The sequence below is a fragment of the Microtus ochrogaster genome, chromosome 18, assembly GCF_000317375.1.
Source record: "Microtus ochrogaster isolate Prairie Vole_2 chromosome 18, MicOch1.0, whole genome shotgun sequence".
Classification (NCBI taxonomy): Eukaryota; Metazoa; Chordata; class Mammalia; order Rodentia; family Cricetidae; genus Microtus; species Microtus ochrogaster.
The window spans coordinates 18851649-18874034 of NC_022020.1; the positions used below are offsets into that span (position 1 = coordinate 18851649).

The window sequence follows — 22386 nt, forward strand, 5'->3', positions numbered from 1 at the left end:
TCTCTCTCTCTCTCCCGCTTCCTTCCTCACTAAGTGATCTCCTCTTCCCACACATATTTGCATCAGTATACCACTGTATCTGACAGTCCCACTAGAGCTAAACTAATACCTGTAGCTTGCTCTTGAATCTTTAGAACTGTGAGATAGATAATCTTGGGTTTTTTTTTCCAGTTTTTCAAAACAGGGTTTCTCTGTGTAGCTTTGATGCCTGTCCTAGAACTACCTCTTGTAGACCAGGCTGGCCTCAAACTCACAGAAATCCGTCTGACTCTGACTTCCCAATGCTGGGGTTAAAAGCATGTGCCACTGCTGCCTGGCATAGCCTTGTTTCTTTACAAAGCTGATCTACCACAGGAAATTTGTTACAGAGCAGACAAGACTAATGACCCAGTGGTTATGTAGTCACATATATACTTTGGGCACCACAAAGGCAAATAAGTAGATAAGGCCCTGAAAGTAAAATATTATAATAATGTTTTCCTTAAGCATAAAGACTACTAAGTGGCTAGTTTCTTTGTATGGATAGCAGAGAACTCAACAACAGAAATCATATTCCTAAAAAAATCAACAATGAAGAAAAGCAAACTAAAAATTGGGGGAAAAAGAAATAAACAGATATTTCACAAAAGTGGATACCCAACTAATTATCAAAAATGTGAAAAGATTGTCAGGATCAGCAATAAATAGAATTTAAAATGATGAGACGGTATCTTGATAACAAAAAAATAAGAAATCTGCCAATGCCAAATGCTGCTTGGAAAACATAGAAAGTTAATTCAGAGACAGATTGATATCACCATTGCTTGAGTGCAGTGGCGAAACTTCGTCCAATTATGTAAACATGTAGTCTACAGATCAACACAATGTTTTACCAAACATTTATAGTCAAGATGTGGAGTAGCTTTGATGCCCACAACTATAGAAGATGAGCGTTAAGATGGGCCAATGGCTGTTATGGAATACTATATAGCTGTACAATAAAAGTGCATTTTACAAAATGCCGACAAAATAATTTTGTCTATTAAAATTCTTCACACATGCAAAGTGGCAATGTATATCTATAAAGACATACATGGGTTTATGGACAGCCAAGAAGAGTGCTTTAATGACTCCCTAAGAGAGAGAACCAAATGGAGATGACTAGAGAAGATAATGTGCAAAGGAGATGGACGGGGTAAATTACATAAGAAAACTGTGGCAGCTAATGTTGAAGCAAAGATGTTTTATTACCGCACTCCTCTGAGCTTGAGGCCTCCGTGTTTATTTCTGCATCCCAGGACTTATCTAGACATCACTGCCCTTTCCCATAGTTACTCTTCCATACTATTCTGGGCAAAGATGGGTGTTGAAATGGATGGATGTAAGTGAAGGAGGGAACCAATACTACAGAAAGCAAAATGAAGATTATAAGAAATTAAGTAAAGATTATTAGTCAAAACGAGTTCACAAATAAAAGTCACTACAAATTTGTGCTGTTCTTTTCAAGCTTGCTACCCCAAGATCTTCTAACACAGTCCCTGTTCTATTCATTCAAGCAGATAGGAAGAAGATCATTCCTGGAAAGGAGTTCCAAGATACTGGGAAGGCATCTTTCTGAGACAGAGAGATGACAAGCTTTTGCCTTAGACCCACCTAGATATGGTGACTTCTATAGCATGCTGAACGTTTATTACAAAGAATGTCAGGCCCATTTATCTAATTATCTGATTAGAAAGATGTGCAGTTATCTATTACCAGCAGAAATCTACCATAATGTTAGCTTTCTTCCTCTTGTCACTCTGAAGCAAAAGACCGTGGGTCTCCTTTTCTTCTTTGGACTCCTCTTTTCCAGTTCCTAATTCTTGTCTGAAATAGGACTCTTTCCCGTTGGGCCAGTAGGGTATCACCTTTTAATAAGTTTGCAGACTTATATATGGTCTCTGTACAAAATCTTCCTTTGCACCCACTGAAGCTCCCAAGAAAGACATTAAGGTTAAACAAACAAACAACAACAACAACAATAAGCACTGTACATCACATTCAGCACAGAGAACTGCTCTCTTCCAAACTCAGTTCGAGTGTCCAAGTCCCTGGTGCTCAGTCACATCACAGGTCAGAATCACCCGGGTTATACTGAAGTTTCCAAAAGTGTGAGCTCCATCCTCAGAGATTCTAATCCCCTTTTTCTACATGCTTAACTGGAGCAAAGAGCATCTCAATGATCCTCAGACACTCCCACCGTCAGCCAAGAAAAGAAGGCCACTGATCAGCCTCTCTTCTTCCTGTCCAAGTCTTAGGGCACATGCTTGGTTCCGTGCACTGAGAAGTGGGAACACCTCACCAGACTGTCAGAAACGCCTGCGATTTGAGCCTACCCTTTGCCACTCGAGCAGCACGGAATTCTCCTGAAAGTTGCAGAGCCACTAATGCGCTCAGCAGGCTTGAGTCACCAATCATATGTGTCTGAGAGCCAGCCCAGATGCACACACAGCTCCTGTGTCCGTATCACCGACGCTGACCACCCCTAACCAGTGTCTGACCCAGACAGTATCACTCCACCTGTTCCCACCCCCTTCCTCCTCATCCCAATCCCCTAGTAGCATGGCAGCCTAAAGCCCAGCTCACTCCTCAGCCTGTACCAGCCATGTCTTCCGGTGCATTTGTAACGCTGTGGAGTTTCACACACTGTCTTGACTTTCTTCTTATACTCTAATTTCTTCTGTACACTATTCGTGTTCACCTGTTACCCAATTAGCACCCTAGTAAGCCACGCTCCCCCTGGTTGTTTTACCCTAGCAATTAATACTCTCCATCACCCTCCTCTGCAACAGCTCTTGATTAAAATAAACTGCTCAATTATTCACTGAACAATGGAAAGAATCTCCACAGTCACCTAAGGGAATGATTTTTTTTTCTTAGATTTCTAAATGTGACCAGTATTGGCTGAGAAGAAATATTTTCTTGCAACAACCTAGGACCTGGTGGTCGGTAGAGGAAAATGCTGGAGCATTTCTCCTACGTGCTGGGGTAGTCAGCATCTGCAGTTTGAGGAAAATGCTAATATGATCTAGGACATTCAAAAATTACAGATGTAAATTTCTCCTTAATAACCAAAGTGACACAGGAGGAAGATGTAAAGAGAAGAAAAAAGGGAACAAAGAAACCAAAAGAGGAAACTAGAGGACAATAAGGACCAAAGCACAGGACCATCTTTAACGAGCGGGATGTTATATCTGAAAAATGTCCACATACTGGGCTTAATTTCCTATTATTAGAAATATGTAACAAAGAAATTACAATTACACAGCACTTTTCATGAAGGTTTATGGAAGAAATGAGAATTCTTTGGGCCTAAGGTATACCGACCTCTATAAACAATGTTGCAAGGTATAAAGTGGTGCACAATGTTGAAATTATCATATCTGTGTAGTTCTGGGATTGACACTAATAAGACTTACAACTTAGGTGGAGCAAAGATAAAAGGGTCAGGCTTTTTCTTCAGGAGTCTACACTTTATATAAGCGTATGTGCACATTTTATACCTCAGTACACCATTGCCTACCTACCCTATACATAGAGTTTTAAGGGAAAGATCTCCTTTTAATCTAGATTGCCATTTATACATCATGGCATGCCATGGTCTACATATACATTTACAGGGTAGAAAAGAAAAAGACATACAACCCTATATATGTGCAACTGAGGACTAACCAAGACGTTGGCTTTAATTTTGTCTTTGAAGAAAATACACAAAATCTTCTATTTTAGATGAGAGTTTGCCTGTTAGGCAACGGAGGCAGAGCTGTTCCCAAGAGTCTCATGCTGGAAACACAGTAGGATGGCCTCTGCTTCACACATTGTCTGAACCGCTTCCCCTACAGAACACTGCAGAACCTGCTGTTTCTCTGAGTGCATAGAGCCATTTTCTCAGAATCTTCCTTAACTGAAATTCCAATCCTGCCTAAAAGAAAAGAGAGAAAGACAGAGGAAGAAAAAGAGAGACAGACAGATAGACAGACAGCCCTGCATGCTGAAGGATTGTGTCTGAAGACAGGAGAGTCTGACAGCATCCCAGGACTGTGAGTCTTCTGCTCTGAGGAAAAACAACTTACACACTGCGGTGGCCAGGAACAGTGAAAGGCTTGGTCCTAATTCCTTGTGAAATTTTAACAGTTCATTAACTGGGAAAGACTGCATAAAGTGAGTGCAGAAATCAGAGACATCAACACAGCACCAAATTCTGAGAACGAAGAACTAAAAACAGAGAGCTTTGGAAATACAGACAGGTCAGAAAGGGGCAAAGACAGAAGATAGAAAGAAGAACAAAAGGAGGAGAGAGAAAGAGTGGGAGGGATTAGAGCTGAAAGGATTTAAATAAAATCCAGGTCTCTAATCTGCTTTGACTTTTCATCTTTGTGGAGACTAGAAATGCAAGACCCTTATGCTGCTGCTGTTTTCCGTGCCCCAACTGACCGAACCACCAAAGCCTATGTTAAAAACAGTTTCCCTCACGGAAGGGGTTATGCCCTTTCTTCCTCCAGGCATCAGGGAAGTGCGGCGGTGTTTGCACGGGGCGCAGGCTACAGCAGGGAGTCCTCTGAGCAAGCAGTTTCGTCCAATTCCCTCAGGCTGGGCGAGCCTTGCCTCTCAAGCTCTCTTACCTCGGACGGTGTTGACACATTTGTTTGTAAATACGCACGCTATGTATGTGTCCGTGTAAATAAATACGTTTAAATATAATTTTCAAACAAACAACAGGAGAAACATGGTCGATTTTTGAGTTTGTCGGGGACTGTAAAGGAGTGTTTTGCAGCGGGCCATGTCCATCCCTGAGGTCACCCTGCCACCTAGCGGGGCGCTGCGGAACTCGGGACCCTAGCTCCACCAGCCTCATTTACCCTCTCAGCTGAAGACAGGGAAGCATAGTCTCCTAAATGTGTTAACTTAGCAGTGCTATACACTAAAAACAAATTAATATATAATTCTTCTGTGTCTTAAGGTCATTACTGTCCAAGCATAAATTAATAGAGCTATTCCGGCTAATTCTTTTTGGCATTCGCTTCTGCGTGTCTGAACGCATATGTGAAAATAGACCTTGCCTCCACGCTGAGCGGAGTAGCAAAGAGGCTTGCAGGAACTAGGCCGAGTAAGTCATTCTGACCCAGAAGCAAGGCCAAAGTGGCACCTCTGGAGTGCATGGGGCGCTCTGCCCTGCTTCCCTGCCTGAGCCCAGCCTAAGGCATTCTCTCACACCAGCCTTGAGGAAGCAAGAGGGGCTGGCGAAAGGCTCCTGAAGGAGGGCAGAGGAAGTCATCACCATCCTGTTCCAGCTTTCTGCAGAGCAGGGACTCTGTAAGAGAAAAATCAGGGTCGTCTTTCTGACCCAGAAGTGACCTTACCTGGTGGGCCTGGCAGAGGAAGAGACCGCCTGAGCCACAAAGGTGACTGACTGTCTTTGACCATGCTCCCACAGCTATGGATTTCCAGTTATGATCTTTCCGTTCCTCTTAGATAAATAGGGCCAGAGGAACTTGCAAATCAGTGACCCTTGCTGCTGCTAGCTCCCTCCTTTGGGTCTGGTCAGTAAAAGTCTAGAGCTTTTCCTGAGCTAACAGCCCTGGTTAAATGTGGATTACATCATCAGATTATCTCAGACTTATTTTCATAGGCTGTTACTGTCATGCATATAAATTGTGAATTCTCTAAAATATTTGACACTGCCTGCAGGCTGTTCTTTCTGTAAAATAATGTTTTCCTGATGTGTATTGGTGTGGTATAGTGGTGTGTGTGTGTGTGTGTGTGTGTGTGTGTGTGTGTGTGTGTAGATGTCCTTTGGGAGCTGAGGAAAGAGATTGCCTTTGCATGTCTGTCCTGCTGAGAGGTGTTCAATACGAAGCAAGAAGAGGCAGATCTGGGGTCAGACCTATTCCTTGTACCAGCCTCTGAAAGAGAATTGACCCACCCTGTGACTGTCAATGCAAACTCCTCTGAAAATATGTGCATCATGTTTGAGTTTCAACGGAAAGCTTTACTCATAATTAAGCAGAAGTAGGCAACACCAAATATTAAATCAATAATTCAGAAATAGTGCAGAACCCCTGAATCATCCACAGGGCATCACGAACCTGCAGATTGGGCCACCCATACTATTGCTGGGTACAACCTTCTTGTCGCTGCAGAGTTCCCAAGCCAAATAAAAAGCCATTCAGCATTCAAAGTGACTCAACACTAAAAAAAAAATACAAATAAGAAATAAAATGATCTTTGCATGGGTGATTCTGATGAGCAGCCAAAAAAGGAGAATGAGCAGATGGTGCCATGTGGGTCTGAGCCACCATGGATGATTGAAAAGCTAAAGCGGGAGATGTAGGAGCAGTGTGGACAGAGAAAGGTACCTGCAGAGGACAGAGCTTCAAGAGAAGGTGGAAGAAGAACAGAGAAACAGCAGCAAAATAGGCAGGCATTTCTGATAATTATTTTGGCACTCCTGCTGAACAACAGATAGAATCTGCAAAGCACTGCTGGTGCAAATGAATGAATGCCTTGAAGAGGAATTCCAGCCCACTTCCTGTGCAGAAAAGTGCCAGAAGAACACAAACATCAGAGTAAAAAAAGATACTGGGCAGACCAAAATACACCCGGCCTTTGTGTCAAGTGTTATTCCATCACTTTGGTCCCTGACTGTCATTCTTTTGGATATGTGGAATCTCTTTCAGTTGGTTTTGTTTTTGTTTTTGTTTTTTTCGCATGGTGCTCCTTGTTCTGGGAATAAAGATTTTTCCCTTCTGGGTCAAGTAATATAGTCTGCTGCATTAAATATACAATTCATTTATCCCTTCATTTGCCCATTCCCCACCCTTAGTATGATATATGAACCAGGAAATGATGGTTACAACCTTTAACTTTCATTGTGTGTAGAAAAAAAAAAGAATTCAGAAGAAAAGGGACTCAGTCTTCACAGTAATCATCATCACCCCAATCACCACTAGGTCCTCAGATCAAATATATTTTATACCACTTTTGGAGAAGAAGGGTGGTCATGTGAGGAAATGTAATACTTTACTCCATCATTAGATATTGCTATTATAAAAGTAGGAAAATTAAACCAGGTGACCATGTTACTTGCAATAATTAATAATAATTTGGAGTTTTAAATGAGAGGAAAAAGACTGAAATGTGGAAGTCTGCTCTGAGTTTCTATATTAGTTATTTTCTTGTTGCTGTGATGAAAATAACATAAGCAATAAAAACATTTATGAGATTTAAAAAAAAAGGAATGTAAGGGAAAGAGAGCCTATTTTGGACCTTTGTTCCAGAAGCATTGAGTTCCTCATGGTGGGACAGCAGGAGGAGCAGGAAGCTGGATGGTCACATCTTCAAACACACTCAAGAACCAGAGAGGATGAAAAGGAATTGGGACAAGGCTATAAAGCCCCCAGCAAGAAGGAACCTCTGAAAGGATCCAGAACCATCCCCAAAAGCACCACCAGCGGGAGATTAAGTGTATAAGTTCATGCTTCTACGAGGGACATTTCTCATTCAAATCACCACAACCACATTACAAAAACCACATAACACAATTATAAAAAACAAAACTGCTAAGCAGTTCAAATGTTCTAGAAACACAGCCAGTCTAGAGAGTATTTAGCTACAAGAGTAGTAGAAGGCGAGGAGTTCCTTGAAATAGTTGACGCTGGGCTCGACCTTGGACCAGGTTCCTGAGGAGGCAAATTTCAGCATAGTTTCACTACGTGAGTCAGTATGGATTTAGTTGCGGTGTTAGAAACTATGAGAATGGAAAAATTTTATGTAACCCACAATAAAAATAAAGCAAAGGCAGTGATGTGCTTCTCATTGAATCTCTTGATAGCCCTTTCACTTCCAGAAACAGATTTAGCAAAGAAGACAGACACAAGATCAGCAAGTCTGGGGGCCCAGACCTTGGTTACAAAGGGCAACAGTGGTTACAGGAGCCAAAAATGTGAATCTTGAAATCAAGAGGTTCCAGTTAAAAAAGAAAAAAAGCACCTGCCCGTCATCCCTTTTCCCTTTCCCCAGCCTCTCCCAGCCTTGCTTCACAGTGAAGAGGAATTTGTAATGTTGCCAGCCTTACCTCTTAACGATCTGGACACATCTACATAATGGCCTCCTGATACTGGCCCTTCTGGATGAGATTCACTTTACTTATAAATTAGCTCTCTTGCTCCTGCATATTCCTGAGTTTATCATCATTAAGACAGAGAGTGTTTCTCAACAAAAGGCCCAGGTGCTGTGGTGGTAGATGTAATAGTGATAGGGAGATACACAGGCAGGCATACTTCCGTTCGGGGTCTGTATCCATCTTCACTGCTCCCAGAAACACCATTTTCTGATTCTCAAAGTAGAAAATGTTTTGAAATGTATTTGGATATTCATGGATCGCTGGCTGTGTTCACACCTTTATATGTGGCTAATATTTAAATGTATTTAGGAAACAGGACTCCATTTCGGTCTGCAATGTGCCGTGAGATATCATAAAGGGAAATCAGTTTCAGGCTGTGAGATATGGTACAGCTGGGAAGATGGAGAGGGGCAAACATCTGTTAGCCCAGAACATATTCACAGACCTTTCCTCTCTCAACAGCATTGAGTGCATTGGCAGCTGACCCAGAAAACTCAAATACCTGTAGAAGCGCTTAGGATGAGAGAAGGAATCTAATTTTCACATCTTTTATTTAAATTCTTATTACTGCCTGAGTCGCACTTTCAGGCTCAGAGTAACAAACTCGAGGGCAGATGTATGGTTTGCATGTATGCCAGTTTTAAGAATGGTCTCAGACACGTCTGGGAGAAAGATTTTATACGAAGAAGAAAACAGGAAAAGGAAGGCTATTTTGAGAAGAAATTCAGCAGCTTCATCACTACCTAATGCATGAACTCTCAGTTCCTTATCTGCCTGTAGGCAATTAGCCAGTGGATTTCTGTACAGAGAGAACAAGATCTAAAGCATACAAAGCATAGGTCCTACCTTTACAGGTGTTACAGGCTTTGGCTCCAGGCTAAGCTCTGCATCCCAGTTAGTCATCCTTCACAGAGAGCTAGCCAGGAGCACAGCTGGCTGCCTCTGCCTGCCAGAATAGTGTTGGGATGGAGATGCTATCTCTTGGCCACAAAGGATTCTAAATGTATTTCTTTTATAAAGAATGGCGTGTCCAGACCCAGAACACTACTTATCGGTGGAACTCCACAGAATTTAATAGTGGCAGTAATGGTGAAACTTGCATTAGTCATACATTTCTTGTCTCGGATGAGTTTCAAAGAGGAAGAGTTAAAAGGAAGATTTATTTGAGCACGTAGCTTTTGTGACTCCAGTCCATAGTTGACTTGATAAGGCTCACCTCATTGTGACCAGGAACCAGGCAGTGTGGGAGATAATGAGACATTTCTTTCAGAGACACTCTCCAACTGACCTACTTTCTCCAACCACCTAATTTTCCACTGCCTCTAAATGATGCCATCAGATTATAAATCCATCAAAAGATGAATTCATTGATGAAATTAGAGCTCTAATGACCCTCTCACTTCCGAAAAGCCCAACCTCTGAACATTGCCCTATACTAAGCCTTCTGCATGTGAGAGTTTCTGGGGTTATCTCATGTTCTAAGGCTAATAGCGGTAGTAATGGCAGCAAAGAAGACAATCATTTTTAAGGTTTCTTCAACAAAGGAAAGTAATTTATGTGTAGTAATTTCCTAAACTAAAGGAAACAAAACATAAAACAAAGCAAACACTTAATTTTCTAATACCTATATTGTCAGTATTGGGCTGCTGTGTACACACACACACGGGTGTACCTAACTGATAAGGAACTGAATAGGATTAACAGCTGAGATCTCTCAAAGCGTCCAGATTCCAGCTGTTGCCTGAGATATTAATAGCTTCCTAGGTGATGTCATCTCTTCACTCTGGTGAAGCTCTTGTGTTTCTAAGCCAGAATAAAGAGGTAGATGCACTTCTCTGGCAAACTTTACAGTGATTAGAGAAGTGATTGGTCAACCAACATCCTTAGCCAGTGCCCATGATCCTGGAGATATATGATCTATCATTATAAAGCATTTAAAAATAATTAAATATCAAGTTTAGATCACTATAGGGAACAATTAATCATTGAGGCAGGGAAAGAATGTTTATTTAGATAGATGGACTACATAGTGACTGAAGGGAGGAACTTTGGAAATTTTAAGTCCATGTACCAAACCCACTCTAGATGGTGATTTTAAACAGTCTAGTCTACTATATAATACTTTTTCTACTAGCAAATACTTAGAGCTGACTATTGTCACAGACAAAACATTAATGACAATTGGTGCTCTACCAGAGTTCATTGTCAGTATTTATCTATATATTCAGTGTATATATATATAAATTTCTTTCCTTGAAATGTAAGATCTTTTTCAGATCAGGGATTATACAATATATCCTTTTTCTATTATCATCATTTAGCAAGGTTCATTGCAGCAGGGAGAATATGCCCCCCCCCAAAAAAATACATTGATTGATAGCTTAACTAATATACCCAACATTCACTTTTGAATATAACATTACATCAAAACAGGTTGTCATCAGTTTCTGATTGGCTGCTGTACCATAAAGTATGAGTCTCTAGTGTCATTACATGTCCTGAAATGAGTCCACATTGACCTTTCTAAAAATACTTTATACTCTGGCTTGGATGTGGCTCCAATATCTTCCAAAGTTTACCGTGTTGAAAACAAATCTCCACTATGAGGCATTGAGAAGGCAGAAACTTAATTTCAGTTATATATATTTACAGGACCCTTGGAAATAAATGTTTATTAGACAAGGACATGAGGGTGACCCTCCTAAAGTTGAACACATTGCCTCTACAACATGTCATATTCATACATATATTCTGTTTCCTTTTGCCATGTGGTGCCTGCACTGTGTAGATTCTGACTATAAGGGTGTCGTTGCCAGATGAATCAGCAGAACTTGTACCTCCAGTATTGTACACTACACAAAACTACTTTCTTTATAAAACTGGATTACCTTAGATAATCTTACAGTAATAAGAAATGGATCAATACAGAGCACTAGTATCAAGATAAAGACCATCGCTACTCTAACTATACTTGAAATTGTTACAGCATCTTTGAAAGAGTTTGAAGAACATACTAAAAAATACTTAGAATGTGCTAAGCAAAATGTTATGGGCAATTCTGGTGATATATATGAGAAGATAGCTAGACTAGGGAAAAGCAAAAATATCTTAAAGATTGGGTGAATTGGCAATGACAATAATGGCCATGCTGGTAAGGTCTCAGATTACAATGAAGATCCAGGTGGAAATTACATAAAAGACCATCTTTGTTAAATTGCAGAGATCTTAGCTGCATTCTATGTCTTATGCTAAGATGTTGCACAAAGCCAAACTTAGTGAGAGTAGACAATAGGGGAATTTTAAAAAGAAAGAATTGATAGTGTGGCATGGTTGGTACTTTCTTTTAGGTCAAGTTAATGGTGAGATTTGGGAACAAAAAAAGAGGGTGTTGATTTGGGAGATAGACACTGCCAGTCCTGGTAAGGAACGAGTGTGCACGGGTATATCAATAAACTCCATGTTGGAAAGACATGTTCTGATCAAATGGGCCAGGAGCTTTGCATGGAGAAGACAACTAGAGGAGGCCACAGAGCAATTTAAGCAACTTTTAATGCTGTCCTTCTTATCATAATCCCAAAGAACTTCTAGGACAGAAGAGTTTTATAGCCCTTAGGCACTCTTGAACAGTGTTGCTGCCCAAATCTAGGCCACCTTGTGACTCTGACTTTCCAGAAAGTGTTTCATGATCTCTGCAGCCATGGTTCAAGCATACCTAACATAGCTCATAGTAATAGTGTCCACATAGAGCTTATTTTGAAGATATGTAAAGTGTGAATCATGGTACTAGGAAGCTTCCCAAGAGAATACAAGGAAAATTATGGAAGTCAAGTAGCAGTTTTCCAGAGATTCACACAGCGTGAGCTCCTGCAATGAGCAGAACTAGCTAGCAATGGAGCTGTGAAGGGAACTCACACTGAAGCCTTCCTAAAGAAGATGGACAGCTATGTGCTACACCCACTGGAAAAGCTACCAATATCATCACAACCATGTGTGGAAACGACCTGCCTCGCCGTGTGGGCTAAGAACTGGGACACCTGTCCTTCACTACAACGTGCACAAAACACAAGAGTTGAGAGCCTCGCTGTATCTCAACTTTTCTTTGTATTGATTATTCTTTTCTCTTTCCTTCTCTTTTAGAGTGAAAATGTTTGCTCTGGACCCAGAATGCGATTGTGTCTTGCAAGCATACAACTTGTTTCATTATACACTGGTGTATGACTGGGAAATTTCCCCTAAGATGAGATGAGAATTTTCACTTAGTATTTTGAATGATATAGGAACATATTTTCAGAACATATGGGTCATAACTAATATCATGTTCACATTATGAGAAAGACATGAACCCAGCACACATACAGTTGACTGTATCCCCAAGAGGTCAAATATTGAAATTTTGAACTGCAAGGGATAACAAAAAGTATGGAGCCTTAAGAGGTGTGTGCGATCTGTCTGGAGACACCTGGATCATATGTGGTTGCTGCTGCCCTTGGATGGTTTAGAGTATTATTCTGGGGTCCCAGTTTTAATTGTCAAAGAAATTTGTTATAAAAGCCTGGAAACTAGCCTTACCAGACTCTCTCTCTAAGGTTCTTTCTCACGATGTGATCAATAACCCCCTCCCCACCAACCTTCCTGAAAGTTGCTGAAGATGACCCTGGAATGAACCTAAGCATAACATCAGTGTTGGGGAGGGGGTGGTTTTATCATGCCATGGAAACTTTTTTAACTTTTAAATTCTTGATACACATATATGAGTTTTCTTTATAGGGCTAGCTTCATATAAATATTCATGCAATAATAGTAAAAAAGGTGGAGCATAATGTCCTGCCATTGTCCTCACACAGTATACTGTTCCAACTTATATGTCACAATTTCATCAATTTTCAGCCTAGTTTATTTCCTTCTCTTCTTATCATCTCATGGCTTCCCTGAGCAAGTGTTACTTCTCTGTTGCACCATTCCCTATTTCTCCCTGAGATAAGCTAACTTGAAGAAATCGCTGCCTTCCTGGAGCTTCCCTAGGGTTTTAGACATATGCCTCTGGTGGATTCGCATGTTTTACACAACCGTCCTTACATAGTTCCTGTTTTCTCTGTCTGTGATTTCTCTAAGGAAAAGATCTGCTCAAAAAGTTTCATTCATCTTTGAAAATCCAAAGATCCAAGCATCTTTGAAACCTTTAAGGCTCTTATAGAGAAAGGTTCACAGTACATGTTATTGAATTAATTTTCTGTTAATTAGTCTATTTATAGATGAATGTAAAAAGCTCTGCTATCTCTCTGTCACTCTTCAAACTCACTGATGTAGTTCTGGACAAAGAGAACACTGATGAAAGCAAGTAGGACACAAATAGAGTGAGCCTAGAAAATGGTCCCAAAATGAAAAGGGCTTTGTAAATTTACAAAATACCTTTAATTGCACAGTGGTTCATCTTATTTTCAATGTTACTTGACCCATGCATTTCATTTTCTATTGGACTTAGCAATGGCTGGTCAGAATAGCCCAAATCGATTTATTTGCCTACAGGATTGTAGCTCGATACAAGTCACTATCGAACAAGAGAGTGCCTATGGAACAGACCTAGGAAGTAGTTATAGATTTCCTATCCTTGTTCTTCTGTCTACAGAGAAGACTCCACTTGTGGTTAGAGCTTACCTTATTCCAGTATCTCAATCAAGTCATTAAATAAGATTATTTTTGTGGTAGAAGTCTAACTATAGTTCATTGTGCCAGCCTGGTTGCATATAGAATGTTCTTGATCCATCTCCTCTCCTTGGTGTCATGGCATGTGCTTGCTCATCTCCAGAGTAACCTCTGTGCCTATCCAGAGCTTTGATGATGGAAGCAAGGAACAACAGGCTTCCTATCTTTAGTATCAGTAAGATTTGATGGGAGCAGATAGGTATAGCTCCAGAGTCCATTGTTACTTTATATTCAGGAGCTTGGAGAACAGTGGTTAAGAAAATATTCCCTGAATGATAAAAAAGTAACCCAGTTATGATCACTTACAGCTACTAGAGGACTGTGTGATGTATTATGTAGCTTGCAGTATGTTACATAACTCCGGATCTCTTCCGCATTCTCAGCCTAGACAGATGAAGGTTCCTAAACAAGAACTTCACAACTTTCTTTGAAGTCATCTATTTTTCCTTCTAGTCAAGATTCTGTTCAGTTGCCTTGTGTGTCAATTTGAAAGCAATGAGCCCCTGCTTTTACCCACGTGCTCTCAGTTCCTGGGACCTTTGTTGGAATTAAATAATTGAGTCCAATTGTACACTCACAGAGAGGAAGTTCTGCCCTGAAGCAGAGGAGGATATACAAGTGAGAATGGATGCTTGAAGCATGGCAGTCAAGGGATGGCCATAGAGCAGAGTGCCTAGAAAGTGCTTGGCTTAATTACTCATGGGTTACACCTGGTTGCCCCAAGATTACAACATCCTCATCTACAATGGATTTCAGAGGAAGTCTCCTCAAACTCTTTTGAAATAATTTTAGGAGCAATTTTGCATTACAACTTTTTGTAAATATGCTGAAACTAATCTAAGCATCAGGGACCCTGATACCTGGCCATGAACCCTACTCTTACAAAGAAGGAGATGCTAGGGGTCCTGGTTGTTACTGGTTTCAAGGTGGGAATATGGTTGACGGAGGTCATGGAGCCTTTTAGCTTAGGTAAAAATCTCGGCCCTTAGAACCCACTTCTGAAAGCTGGAGGCTATGGTTACACCATTGGAGTGTCCCTGTTGGACATCTTTGCACAGGCCATACACAACCCCACCTTATAAGGTATCTTTTCCTAGATACCTTCCTATACCCTCTGGTAAACTCCATGATTTAAAAACAAAGTTGAAGAGATATTTATTTAGCATTTATTCACTTGCAGAGCAGCAGGCTTTCTTGAGATATTTTCTGGAATGTATATGTGATTATCATGTTCACACTGCTCCCTCTAGTGCCTCCTTTCACCAATATTGATACTGTTTCTTTTCCCTAGCAACCCCATTCTACTTTTAGGTCTCTTCATTCTCTTCCCCTTTCTCTTCTTTCTTTAGTCTTCAATTTTCTTTTCTCTATAAAATTTCACTTACAAAAGAAAACAGAAATTGGAAATTTTAAATAGAGAAAATTCTTCTTTGTCTTTTCCTGCCCTTCTCCAAAACCCCCCTTTTTAATTGAATAACAAAAAGTTGCTACACTAGCCTACCAACCTTCCTTTTCCTCCCTGCTTCTCATGTAAGGCACTTCTGCTCCCTCAAAAAGCTAAAGATCTCTCCTAGCAAAGCTTAGGTCACTACCCTTACTTATACTAAGTGGGCTGAGGCTGCATGAGGAAGTTGCATGGGATGAATTCAAGATTATGGCTTAAAATTATTAAGAAAACTAAAAGTGCATGAAATCCCTACAGAAATATCAGGTTCCCACAAAGGATGGCCAATGGGTGTTTCATTGCAGTCGGACGCTTCAGAGCCACAGCCCCAAGGAGGGAGGAACACACAGCTGCTGGCCATCTCAGCCTCACTTGCTTCTTTATCCAGACAGTAAAGCAGAGGACTTGGTAGTTTTTGGTTGGGTCTGTGAAACTCTTAGTGAAAGTTCCTGACAACTGTAGGAAGACCGCTGAAGGAAAGCCTCAATGTTTTCCCTCTTCCTTTACCAATCCTCTGGTTTATTCACTCCAAGATAAAGTGGCATTTGGAATTAAAAACTCCAAACCCAGATGAATAAATACCAGGAGGATGAGATGATAAGATCCCAAATGAGCAAGTTAGAAAAGGTAAAGTCGGGCACAAGGGTAGAGAGAGAAAGGGGGAGAGCTGTAATCACAGAGGGAAAGGAAGTAAAAATTAAGAAAATAAACAAAGCAAAGTGAGGAGGAGGAGAGAATAAATAAAGGAAGACAAGAGAAGGATGAAGAAGAAGAAGAAGAAGAAGAAGAAGAAGAAGAAGAAGAAGAAGAAGAAGAAGAAGAAGAAGAAGAAGAAGAAGAAGAGAGAAAATGGGAGAGAGGAAGGAACCACGTGGGATCTGTGGTGCTGAATTTTGATACAAAGGTGAGTTATCAGTGCAAACACTAGATGTGTTCATTTGGCAGAGCCAGGATTTAAAAGACAGAAACTCAATTTGGTTGTTCTTTACTCTAATAAAAAATATGTTTTATACCAATGGAAAAACGTATTTCTTTCTGCCGATAAGTGCCAGTATCTAATCTGAAGTCTTCAATAAAACAATGACATTAAATAATTTAACCTGGGAAAATCTACTCACATCTGCAAAACAATATATGGATTTTGGATGGATCAACCAAAAAAACAGTAGGGAAATAAAAGAGAATAGAAAATGTGATTTGGAAAACAAAGAGCTTTCCACCATTCCATAAAAAGAATTACTTTCATCCCAGGGAAACAAAATACCCACGCCAGTCATCTACCTTGACGAGGTTTGGGTTCAAATGCACAGTAAGCTTCTTCTACTGTCATAAGAAAATGGTATCAAATAGAAACACCTAAACTAAGAATTCATCATTTCTCCCTCCAGACCACAAACCTGTACAACCAGAAAGGTGCTCATCTGGGTCCCCCCACCACAGCAGCAGTGCTGTGAGGCTCCTCTGGGACTTTCCTGATTACATGGAAAGAAGCTGAACCATGTGCTCATAGACCAAAGTGGCAGTTCAAGTTTTCCGTGGACTAACATGATGGTATCTTAAAGTATTTATTCCCAGAGAGACTCGGTGTTTTTCATCGGTAAATTCAGGCCTTAATTATAATTATAGTACCTTAAAAACTATAAAAGCATCATAGAAACATACAATAAAGTCATTCTCTTCATACAACTTCTCTCTCAGTCATTTATATATTCTTATGCACATTGGTGTCTCATCAAAAGCAATGCAATTATCTCTGCTAATTCTAAAGAGACCTATTTCCTTCTACACCCTCATAAAATGCTCTACAGACCGAAAGTTTTGAGGACCACTCACTCGGGGCTCTCTTTCTTTCCCTCCATTAGCACCTCTATTAATCATCTAGGCCAATGGTTATCTATTCAAGCTGAACACTAAAATCACCCAGGGAGCTAAAAAACAAAACAAAAAGCCCAGGCTTGAAAAAAATAAATAATCCTGGGCCCCGCTTTGCACCAATTAAATTTGATTCGCTGTAGATTGGTGCAGGCTTTCATAGGCTTCAACATTTCAAGGTGATTCTAGTATTGGGAGCCAACATGCCAGATACCTCTTGGACGTTCCCTAGGGAATCCTAGCTGGCCAGTCTCCTTCTCACAAACCCATACTAAAGACTGACATACAGAGTCTCATCAGGAAAAGAAAGTCGCCCTCCCCCTAAAATGAAGCAGCTGAGAGAGCAATGGCAAAGGGGGGTCTAAGGTTCTCACAAGCCTGATTATCATTGTACCTCTGCTGATTGAAGAAAGAAGACTTAAGCAGCACAGTTCCACCGTTGCGATCCTTGGAGTTGGTCCATTATATTTTATACCAGTTAACTATTGCCCAAGTTGAATTACAGTAAGAATTACACTGACCTCGTCATAGTTACATAGATTGTATGTAGAAGTAGATATATACAAACTCCTCTAAATAACACAGGTTATTTAGGTTATTTATAACATTGTTGTATAAACAAAGGAGGCTTAAAATGTGGAGATGCAATTTTTAATTGACTCTGCCACCTTTAAGCCAAGTATCCTTGAGAATCTGCAGTTGGAATCTGCAGCATTCTCCATAGGTTCCTGGTTTAAATAGTTGGTCTCCAACGTTGATACAATTGTTCTAGAGGAGGTAAGCACACCTAGAGGAGGTGGATCTCAGGCAGCTCCATGGGATCTCTTAGTCATTCCATGGCTCACTTGTCTCCTGTCCTCTATGATAGGAAGGATTATCCTCAATACACACTTCCACTGCCGTGATGCTTTACTCAAAGCCATGGAACTTGAGAAAAACATCACAAACCATATTCTCTGAGACCATGAGCCAAAATGAACCCTTCCTTCTCAAGCCATTTGATCAGGTATTTTGTCACAGAGATATGAAAAAGCTAATACCTTTAGTTTCCTTATTTGATAAAAACGTAACAGCACAAACAACTTTAAAATACCTTGAAAACTAGAGATAAATATAAAGATACCATGTATCAAGAAGAAAATCAGTGCTGACAGGAAGCAGTTAGGCAGGTGAGTATGCAGAGATGCAGCTTCTTAGAAAGGCTCTAATACCTGGCATTGTAATTTTAACAGGAAAATAGATGCTCACAGCAAAGGTGGTTATTATTTATAAATTTATCTGAAATAATAAATCTCAGAAGAAAGTAGAAAAAGATAGTTGCTATCTAATACTAATCTCTGAGCATCTGGAGTCAACTATGGACTTTTGTACAGTCACATAAACAGGGATATTCTCAATTTAAAGTTTCAAGCAAACATCACTATGGAGATACTCGGGAAATGGTGGCAAGAAGTTGTGACAAGGAAACTCCATTCCCATTCACCTTCTCCTTGTCCTGTTTCACAGGATGGAAGAAGAAAGTCAAGAAGCTCCTTGCGCAGCTTTGCCTTTAACAGGAAGAGCTGCTCCTCCCTCCTCTTCTCCTGCTGACCTGATTATGAATATAACGGCTATAACCATCTTGAGACAATAAGGAGCAAATTAAGAGAATAACAGAATTCAGCCCTGATACCATTAAACCACTGAACCGATCCCTGTCCCTGCTCACCTCTGGACAGGCTGTATGAGAAGAATCCATCCCTGTTTGCATAATCAGCATCTGTAATCAAGTTTTGCATTACTTACTGCTGAATACTATGCCCACTGATAGATCAGAATTGGCTGCATGTAAAAAAAAAAAAAATCCACAATTTTGAGTCTGAGAGGCCATCGCCTGCGGGTCTCCAAATCAATACAGCTAAACACATAATGGTAATCTATACATCAAGATATGAGCCTTTTTTTTTCACAACCAAAGCAGACATGAGCTGAGAACCATTTGTAAGATGCAAAGTTAACTGTTTTCAGGAAGAAAATAGAGGGAGCGCTCCAGCCAGACCCAGCGTGAAGTCACAGCTTGTGACCTTCCAAGGGCTCAGGGACTGATCTTTCATCCCAATGGGAAAAGCATCTCATTTAAAGACTGCTTTCTACATTTCAATGTAATCTGGATTTCCTAATTGTCACAGAGTACAGCATGACTTACAGTAGCCTGTATCTGGTACTGAACTTCCCACCAGGAGTAACTTTCCCACTGAATGTCCTCCAACCACCAAACTTCCCATATCGTCCCACAATCTCCCTCCTTCCCGAAAATACCCCTGGTCTTTCTCCACCATTAATTTCTCTCCTTTGAGTGTTAAAACTATTTTTAAAAATTTAGATACTTATATATGCGTATATGAGCATGCTCACATGCTCTCACACAGAGATACACTCATAAACACTCACATCCATAAATTCCCATAAACACCTTGCACATATACACTCACCCCTTCATACCCATGCACACAGCATCACACAATATAGTCATGCTTACACATATATCCATATGTACTTATACACTTACACATATTCTCATATTCACACATTTACCTACTCTCTTACATGTCATATGTCTAGCTTTAATTTTCCCAAATCAAAAAAAAATATCCGAACCTACTATACACTTGCCTTCTGTATTTTACTGTGCCAGGACTATAGGACTATTGCTGAATCTACACCAGTATGTACAGGAAAAGTGTGAAGAGCATCCCTGTGCAGTGATGCAGAACTTTCTGGAATCCTCCTGAGGCACATGTGTGCCTTACTAATGGCTCAGGAATTACAATGTGGAGGAATTCCAGTAGATCTCTGGTGAGACATCTTAAAATGACACATCTTCTTGGCAGCTTCCACCTTCTCAAAGCCACGAAGAAGCCACCATTAGCAAAGGTGAGCTTGTCTGATGGTACATGACACACTAGTAAGGGTGAGACACGCTCCTTCCAGTGTTAGGTAAAGTCCTCCAGGGAAGGTTTTGCTTTTAGATACCTCTGCACCTCTCTTGCCCCATGACCACAACTGTGTTTTCTCCCTTGCCCCGAAGGATCTTCTCCTCTCCTTTTTCTTCTCCATTATCCTCACACGTCAAGTTCATTCCTTCTCTATGAACCTCTTTCTGATCATGGGTCATGGTTGGAAATATGTTTTTGAACTCCCTGTCTGCTCATTTATTTAAAGCTCTCAAAGTTTAGGTATCAGTCTCCTCTTTATCTGATAGGAGGATTAAGGGCAAACTGGGTCTTATACAGTAAAGGCCCTGGCAGGAACATTTGCTCATAACCACAGCATGTTATTGCTGAGGAGGAAATCAAAGCCCAGGAGATTCATGCATTGACTGGCCCCTTGCACTACATCAGATGGGCAAATCAATTCTCTGACAGCAACTAGACATGACAAATTTTAGAAGAGTGACAGAACACCTGATTAATTCATTCCACAGAGGAATGACAATAAAAAGATAGAAAGTGGAGAAACAGAAAGGATGCAAAAATGAAGAAGAAACGCCACCCCCCTCAAAACAGTGTTAGCCAGATATTAGATTTAGTAGTGAATCTTAGTGTCCTTTCCTACCCGGTCCTACTATGCCTTTCTGTTGGCTGGGAATTTATTTCAAGGTCTTACCAATCATATGCTAAAGCCTACATCACTAAAACATCTTCTGGGAGGACAGGGAGAAATCCAATCTAGGATTGAAAGCCGCAACTGTCATAGATAAAATATACTGTTTGAAGACCGCTATTGAGTCAGACACTTGGAAGAATTACTGCAGAGGCATCCGAACTTCACATAAGTTACTGACGAGTACTCAGACCCTTGAAAGGGGTGCTTTTTCTAGGGACCCCCCGAGAAGAATTTGATCACTAGCTTCTCCCGTAACCACTCCCCTGTGGTGCTGGGCTGTTATTGCAAGAGTCCCCTGTAACGGATTAGCTGATTTCCACTGGGAATGGCAGGTGTAAAGAATTGAATCCTTTTCCTTCTGAATTGTCCATTAAGCAAACTTTCAACATTGACGAAATATGCTCTAGACACAGAAAAAGTACTTCTAACGAAAAAAAGCTATCCCATATCCTGGCATGAAACGGCAGGCATCAAATACATAACACCATGGCCTTTGAGAAGCAGCTACAGGAGCCCAGGTCAATACATAGTCACTTGTCTATTTGTGCTCTGCCAGTGGAAGCTTCTTGCATTCGGACAGATAATCTCATGATCCTCATTCGAATCCTGCCTGTAGCCAACAGTATGGGTGTCACTAGGAGCACCATGACCACAGTATCTCACAGGAAGACTTACACAAGTGTACACTCTATAAACAGGCACCGCGGCCCCAGAAGCGTGCACTGTCTCAAATTATCCAGACTTCACAATTGTCTAGGATTGTGGGTAATTCAACCCATATAATCATAATTTGATTATTACAGATTTCCCTTTCATCATTAAAAATTGTGATTTTATAACTTTAACAGGATTGGCAAAATAGATATTCCCTTCCAGGGACACATGAGTTAAATGTCAGATTGCTCACTCGGGGGATAGGGTATCCGAACCACACTACCCAATGTGAGATTGTAATATCTCTTTTCTGGAAATTTTATCATAAAGGAGTGACTCCCTGAAAATGAAGACTAACCAGAATGTCCTTCTTATAACTGAGATTATAGTTCATTTTTAATTATTAGAAAAAGCAGAGTAGTTTGCATCTTTATATAAGGGTAGCCAGACCAGACCAATTATTAGAAAGAAAAAAAAATTCTATTTTGGATTCTTTGAAAGATAAGAGGGGTCACATTAAAGACTTCAAGCTGACAGGTCCATGTTGAGATTTTAGTGGTCTAATGGCCTATGCCCCTCCAACGTGCTAAATAAAAAAAGAATCTCTGTGTATTACCAACTGTGAGGCCTCCTGCTCAATATAAGTAGACTCCCTAACTTCCTTCTTCCCCTCACTAGCCTGAAAATACAGCATCACTTCCATTTCCTATGCAAAAGTATATCAATCAAATAGCACTTCTTGATATATGTCAGTCACTTAACTCTGAAGAACGACATGACTGTTTTACCACATCGGAGGACTCAGGGACTGTTGAACCCCACAGACAGCCTCATAAGTTACCAACAGTCATACCACAGACAGTCTCATAAATTACTAATAGGTATACCACAGATAGATAGTTTCCTAAGTTACCAACAGTCATACCAC

General features: G+C 40.5%; 2 pseudogenes; one reads left to right on the forward strand and one right to left on the reverse strand.

Moving 5' to 3' along the window:
• The window catches only part of LOC102002658, a 173433-nt pseudogene extending 153120 nt beyond the window's left edge, over nucleotides 1-20313 (reverse strand).
• A 977-nt stretch (nucleotides 20314-21290) lies between these two features.
• The window catches only part of LOC102002937, a 9550-nt pseudogene continuing 8454 nt past the window's right edge, over nucleotides 21291-22386 (forward strand).